At 37.0% G+C, this 7,674-nt stretch overlaps 1 protein-coding gene across 1 annotated transcript in view; it reads left to right on the forward strand.

Annotated features, from left to right (window-relative positions):
* Nucleotides 1-7,674, forward strand: part of LOC103394755 (roundabout homolog 2-like) — a 133,780-nt gene that overhangs the window by 19,763 nt on the left and 106,343 nt on the right. Inside the window, exon 3 of the mRNA XM_025065561.1 lies at nt 5,589-5,677. The gene's annotated coding sequence lies outside the window, so the exon portion shown is untranslated. The remainder of the gene's footprint in view (nt 1-5,588; nt 5,678-7,674) is intronic.

A 7,674-nucleotide genomic window follows, 5' to 3' on the forward strand; every position in this document is an offset into this window, starting at 1 on the left:
TATGTAATTTCACTTTTTTGTTATCTTCATACAGACAGCCGCTAGAGGGCACTCTAGGCTCGTGTATTAGTAACTACTACTCCTGTAAGTCGCACTTTTTTATCCTTTGGCTGGTGCGACTTGTACTCCGGATCGACTTATATATGTTTTTTTCTTCTTCTTTATCATGCATATTTTGGCTGGTGCGATTTATACTCCGAGGGGACTTATAATCCGGAAAATACAGTATTTGAAAAAGTATTTTTATTCGTTTTTTTTGGATTTTTTTAACAAATAATTAGACCTTTCAGGCGACCCCTTTGAAATTCAGGCGATCACGTGTAGGGTCACAACCCCAAGGTTGGATAACACTGACCTAAAAGGCCCAAAGAAATATGTACAATGACAGGATCTGAATACTAAGATAACACTGAACGCACAGACCGACTTGAATGACCAATATCGGACTGTTAGTATAGTTTCTCTTTCACTTTTAACTTCATCAGAACAGGTTCAATGAAAACTAATCACATGTCTGTTGAATGTGCTCTCCTGTCTTTTGTGTATTAGTTGATAAAGAGGGCAATGAAAGATTCTCATGATTCGAAACTACTGTACGAGTGGAAGACGAGTCTTCCAGTTCCTGCAAACTGTTCAAATGCAATTGTATGAATACACTCAGGACTGGTTCATTTGATTCATGATTGAATCTTGAACATGTGGCTGATCAACCACAGTGCAGCCGAGCAGAAGTGAAGCAATTCCCCAAACGGGAGTTGAAAATAATTGTGTTTTTCCTGAACAAGCATCTTGAGTTAGAAAACGGTTAGATTTGTATAGACCAAGGTACTACAGAATCACTCGACATTGATCTATTTGCAATTCAAGCTCAGTTAAGGTGAGCTATTTCAATAAATACATTCCTAGTGTATTTCTTAAGCATAAGTACGTATGTATGTATATATTTATATATGTATTTTAACACAGGGTGTCCTTGACTTACGCCAGAATTTCGTTCCTACAATGCAACCTCACTTGATTTTTCTGAAAAACACTATGTAACTATGACACTCACCTGTGGCAAAACAGTGGTAGCATAAGAATGTTGGACATGAAAACATCTGAAGAGTCTGAGTTACGCTTGGGAGCCATAATTGAACCGTATGTCGGAATGATGGAACAAGGCTTTCTTAATAAATTCATTAGAGATGGTGATGTTAGCTGTAGGTCAAGGATGTTGTTAATCAAGGACCTTTTGTATATATATATATATAAATATATACGTATATACTTACATACATATATAATGGGATACTGGGTACTAAGATGGTATTTTAGGCTTAAGGTGCTTTGAAGACATGGAAAGTCTTCAAAGGTCTGTGTTGCTGTGATACACTACAATCAATACACGTATTGACTGTAGTGTATCACAGCAATAATAACTGATTGAAACGGGGATCTATTGGATATACAGCTGTTCATATTGATTCCATTGAAATGTCAAACCACCGCACTTACATTCAAAAAAATGCCAAGTCACATTGGGTTCACCCAAACGCAAATTAAATCAAGATCAATGAGATGTAAAAGTCATGCATAGTGGCTAAAATGCTAAAACGCCGTTAGCCTTTTTCACTCCATCTATTGGGGAAATGCAAGCACTGCAGGGAAAAGGCAGCAGTATAATATGATAATATAAATTAATAAATTAACAAAATATGGTTTAGTAGGCTGGCTTAAAAAGCCAAACATGCCTGGTCTGGTTCAACAAAAAGTAATTCATTACATATAGTATTGAGCAGTAGTGGAATATTTTAAGAAAGTAGCTTGTTGCAGTACTTGTAGTACAGTTTTATTATTACTAGTTAAACTACAGATAAACATTCATAAAAAATACTATAATAAAAGAAGTAAATGACACACATTGTAAACCGGTCAGACTTTTCATGCCATAGATAAGACACCATAGGGTCTGTCACATTATACTTCCACATTTGAGTGATATATATTTATGCAGATTTACATTATGTATACATACTTTACGTGCCGAATGAAAACTCTATAAATAAAAGAAATTGCAGGCCTGTTGTTGGAAAGACCACATTTAAATTCAAATGTATATTATTTAACAAATCTATTCCCTAGATTACACCACTTCAGTTAGGGCATTTATGTATGATTTAAAAACGAAGCATTCTGCCAAATTTTTTAATCAGGGTCTTCTTCATCTTCTTTCTGCTACTCCCTTCAGGGGTCACCACAGCGAATCTTCCGCCTCTATCTCACCCCAGCCCCTGCCACTTCAGCTTTTACATCAATTATCTCCAACTCCTCTTTCACAACATCCTCAAATCTTCTCTGGGGTCTTGCTCTTCTCCTCTAAGGTTATAATGTAAAGCTGTTTTACCTATGAAGAAAACTGCCGCCCAAGAAAATGAGATGTTGTCGTCAATGTTATGAAAAAATGACTCCTCTTGGCTCGACCAAAAAAGTTAAAGGCTTCTCAACCACGAGAAAGGAACGCTTTCCCATGCATTTATTTATAGGCGAGCTGTTATGGCTTTTTTAAGTGCCCCTACAGGCCCATGTGCGCTCTCCACTGCACCACTCCACTCAGACCCACTTACCCTGGTGGGGCACCAATGCACTGCAGAGCATGTAAACGTCGTCTCAGAGCACTTTCCCACCTGCCTGGGGGACAACACATCCATAAAACGCCTACATGAAAATGCAATTAAAAGCTTCTTTCTGAGGATGGCACAGTCTGTTTTAGAAGATAGTGTCAGAAAAAAGTAGCGCGAGAGAGGACAGGCAGAGGCGCACACAGGAACGTGCACACGTTTCTACTAACTTGCAGCCTTCAATGTGGTCTCTAAGACTCTAGGAGAGTTAAAATGTCTCACAGACTGATCTGTGCAGTGAATTTATAGACATATACAGCTTAGCTTTTTATAAACACCAGACATTAATTAGCATTATCAGTGAAAGCGGACTATTCCCCTCTGGTGTGCACTACCTTTCATAACCTTCATTGAATGTTTCTGTACCAACATCAAAAGCTGACAACGAGTATGAAAAAATGATGCGGTTATAAATAATGCAGTAAAACAAATATTAGACGATACATTTTCTTTTAAAACAACAAAACCAACTTCCAGCTTACCGCCAGGAAAAGGTTGGTTTTTGAGTTGTTGTTTTTTTTTTTTTAAATTGTTTATAGACCTGGACAGCTCTGACATTTAGGGGAAGTTTATTCCATGGTCTGGAGTCCATTACTGTAAAGGCCCTGTCGCCTCTGGTTTTAAGGCTGGATCTGGGAACATGGAGAAGCAACCAGGTAAATGCTGCAGAGCTGTGGATGGAATTTTTTATTTTGTAACACAGATGTTTCGATACGAGTCCAGTAAAGCAGCCAGATTTAGACGCGCATAAAAATTGACAATAATGTTGCCTGTACTGCCTTTCACAATGGAATTTTCATAAAAAAAACAGTTATGGCCAAAAGAATTGTAGCGGCAAACCAATTAATTGTATTTGTTGCCAGATTTTAATAATCTGTTTTATTTTATTGAAACTGGGTAAAGGCTTTTTCCCATTCGGGGCGTTAGGTCTTTAACCATTTAGTAACCATTTAGTAGTATATATACTGTATACTGTATATATATATACTGTATACTGTATACTGTATATATGTATATGTATATATACTGTATACTGTATATATATATACTGTATACTGTATACTGTATATATGTATATGTATATATATGTATATGTATAAACATATGTATATGTTTATTTAATTTCCCAGTGGTTGGTTTTGGCCTGCGGGCCTTATATTTGACACCCCTGCCTTGAGATAAGAAAAAACAATGTTGTGTAGACCTGGCGGTTTGCGCTTGCTATCGAGCTGCTCAGTCTATTATATATTTTATTTTCTTATGCTAAACAAATGAGATCATTGCTGAATAGTGAATACATTAGAAGAAATTACATTCTAAAAGTTGATTTTTACCTCAACTGTGTGAACCTCTAGTTTTGTAAAAGATGTTTCCTGGTTTTATTTTTCTTGTTTGTTTGTTTTTTTTGTTTTTTTTTTTTTGTTTGTTTGTTTGTTTGTTTATTTTCTTCTCTTCCAGTTGAATTGAGCACATTGTGTCCTGTGTGGTAATTTACATTCTGGCAGTAGATTGTTCAAATGTTGTGATTAGGGCTCTGGGTGTGCATTCACCTAATCATCAATCTGCAGTCTCTGACTGAGGATGGGGGTTAGGATATTTGCTGAAAATCTCTATGTAAACAAATCAGCATGGAGAAATGAAATCAGAGCTTAGACTCCAAACTCTCACTATGCGGTGTTATTACCGTTATAGTGAAATGTGTGAGGCTGCAGCGCGCAATTTAGTAATGGCGTATTAGGAGACGGTGATATGCATGATGGTTGTTGCAGCGGTTTGCACCTGCTCAAAAAACACCATTACACCAAATGGCAGACCTCTTTTGATTTTAAGGTGCGTGATTAAATTGGAACACAGTTAAAGGTTATATAATGGGCAAAAGATGAATTTCCTGTACGTTGGATATTCATTTGTTTTACAGTTTTGGCATTGGCAGAGAATTCTAAACTACTTCTACATGTTTTCATTTTTTTTTTTTTGGAATTCTAAACTACTTCTATATTTTTTAATTTTTTTTTTCTTTCAGTTCTGAGAAATTCATTTGTTTTTGGCACTTTCTGTTCACTTGTTATACAAGGCTCCAAAGGCTTAGCATAATTTAACCTGAGGCTTAAACGGCCAGATGACTGCCAGTTTATTCTCTTCACTAATTGCTTAAGATGCTACAGTAACTGGACTGTGGAAACATCCGTCCATGTTTTTACTTGGGCTTTTCATCATCTGGGTTCAGAAGGAAAAAGAGAAAAAAAAAAAAAAAATAGAGTGTATTGTTGTTACGATAGGCTTTACCTTGCCTGAAAAAGCATATTCAATTCATTATAATGAATAATATATAATACATTCTGGCTTGAGGTGGCTTCTTTAAATTGAAGTAAATCCGCATTATATATATGCAGTACCTTTGGCATGCTCGAGTGCAACATCTGTATTACAGAAAAGGATGTTATTAAAGTTTAAGTATCTCACAGGAGTTTTTTAAATGAAACCAGCACCTTCGCAAATTGTTTCTGTATCAAACTAATGTGGACTTGCTGCAAACGGCCTTTCTTTTTCCCAAACAAGCAAAGAACCGCCTTAAAAATAAAAGGTTTTCAACAGAGCTGTTTCCGAAGAAGCCCATTTTCACAACCCTATCCACAAGAAAATAGTATAGGACGTTTTGTGACAACACTATCTTTAAATAAATTACATTTAGTTATTGTTAAGCCAGCTGAAGAAGAGAGCAGTGTGGTGTGTAAGGAGGCAGGAGTGTACAGGTTAAAGTATATATTTACATCTAGAAATTATAACCGGGGAAAGTAAAAGTGCACTGCCACATTTTGGCTCCGTAAGGCCGATGGCAGCTATTAGGTGACCTTATAATGAAAATCACACGTTGCAGGCCAGTATTTCAATTTTAAATTTCATCATCACTCTGCTGTGTTTCTGTAGGAAGTGGAGTTTTCTTAAAGCCTCAGGGTTGGAAGATTTGTTCCAGACCTGTTCATTTACATGACAACCACAACGCAGAGCTGCTGTTGGTGAGTAAATCTTCAGCGTTTTTTCCTGCATGACCACAACTGTAATAATTCCAGGCCAGTCAGCTGAACATGGCCCAGCGAAATAGCCAAAAGCCACGGCCAAAAAAGATTAACACATAAAATTAACTATCATATTCTCCGCACTATAAGTCACACTTTTTTTCATCCTTTGGCTGGGTTTGTGAATTATACTCAGCTGCAGCTTATATATTAAAATATATAATTTCACTTTTGTTATTTTCACACTGACAGCCACTAGAGGGCACTCTAGGCTTGTGTACCAGTATCTGCTACTCCTGTACCACTGAAAATTCTGGTTGGTTATTTTCATACTGACAGCCTCTAGATGGCACTCTATGCTTGTGTACCAGTATATGCCACTCCTGTACCACTGAAAATTTACATGTTCGTTATTTTCACACTGACAGCCACTAGAGGGCACTGGTGCAACTCATAGTCCAGAAAATACAGTAACTAAAAGGTTAAAAAACCTTGGACATTGTAAACAATAAGTTAGGTTCCCAAACTCTTTTGGCCACGTACCCACTTCAGTGTCCCAGGTTGCCGCACTCCGAATTCCCCCTGCTTTCGGAAAAAGTCTTGTAATTATAGCCCACATTCATTTATCATTATTAAAATGTCAGCTTTTGATTTAAACTTTTACAAAGGACATTTTTATTTACACATCTTTATTGTGGAAAAAAAAAACCCGTCCAAACCACCATCACATTTTGTTAATCTCATCCTCAGCCCACTTTGGAAATCTGTGGTTTAAGGGCAACAACCTTGTACAGATGTTGACTTACTAACTGACCTGCACTCAGTTAAGCTGTTCTGAAGGTGAAGCCCTGTGCAAACGCATTGCAGTATTTTGATCGAGAGGTGCTTGAATGAAATTTTAATTCTTTCCTACAGTGTGCGTAAATAACAACAAAGTGTATTTGACTGCGTTGATAAATCACAGCAATGATAAACGTACAAACGTACAAACGGTCAAATGAATGGATGTACAGGTCTAGACATGTCATAGATAGATAGATTGATAGAATGATTGATTGATAGAATGATAGATTGATTGATAGATTGATTGATTTATTGATTGATTGATTGAGTCTAGTGAGTTACAAATGAAGAATCTTCGCATACAAACGATGAAAATCCTCGCCCAGTCTACTGGACTATGTATTTCTAAATGTTTTTTGGATGAAGTGATCTAAATGATGAAAACCTTCGCATACATGCTGCTGGCGTTAAGGATATAAAGTAGCACTTCACTGAATATAACAGCTGTGTTGCATCACTGTACATAGAGGAAGACGCGCAAGATCGTCTTTCCCCTGTGTTGATATTGTTCTGCTTTTACCAACAGATCCACATATAATAGGCTAAGACCTAGAATTTACACAAAATACAGGACTCTGTGTTCTGCAGTGACACGAGAGAGCCAATTAGGTCACGATAAGGTTTAATTAGCGAACAGATCAATGTAAGTCCTTTAAAAAGAACGGCACCTTGATGTGTTTGCTGGGTCGACAAATGAGCAAATCTTTAAGATACTCTTATATTGCATTTAATTAACCTATGTATCAGTGGCGGCAGATGCAGCTAATGCCTGAGAATTAATATCTGTTCAACTGTGAGCATGTAATTAAGCATGATAAATAGATTTAAATAAGCTACAAATAACTGATAAAACGATCCCACAATGTGTTTGTGTGTGCTCATGTGCCATGTGGGTTTCTGGGCAACTATACTAGGAAATTAATGAACGCAATAAAATGTGGCTGTTGATTTGGTCAGAGGAATTCACCGTCAACCCATCCTTCCACATAAAACATTTATTTCTCCTAATTCTCCTTGCAGAACCTTGGAGTGGTAATAACATGTTTCTTTCCGCTTGGCCGTGCCAGACGAGACACACAAAGACTGTAGGCCATAATTATCCTGTTTGTTCAAAAGCTCAGTGCTTTATATTATTTAAATCTCCCAAAGGCTGT

The sequence above is a fragment of the Cynoglossus semilaevis genome, chromosome 19, assembly GCF_000523025.1.
Source record: "Cynoglossus semilaevis isolate Cse_v1.0 chromosome 19, Cse_v1.0, whole genome shotgun sequence".
NCBI lineage: Eukaryota > Metazoa > Chordata > Actinopteri > Pleuronectiformes > Cynoglossidae > Cynoglossus > Cynoglossus semilaevis.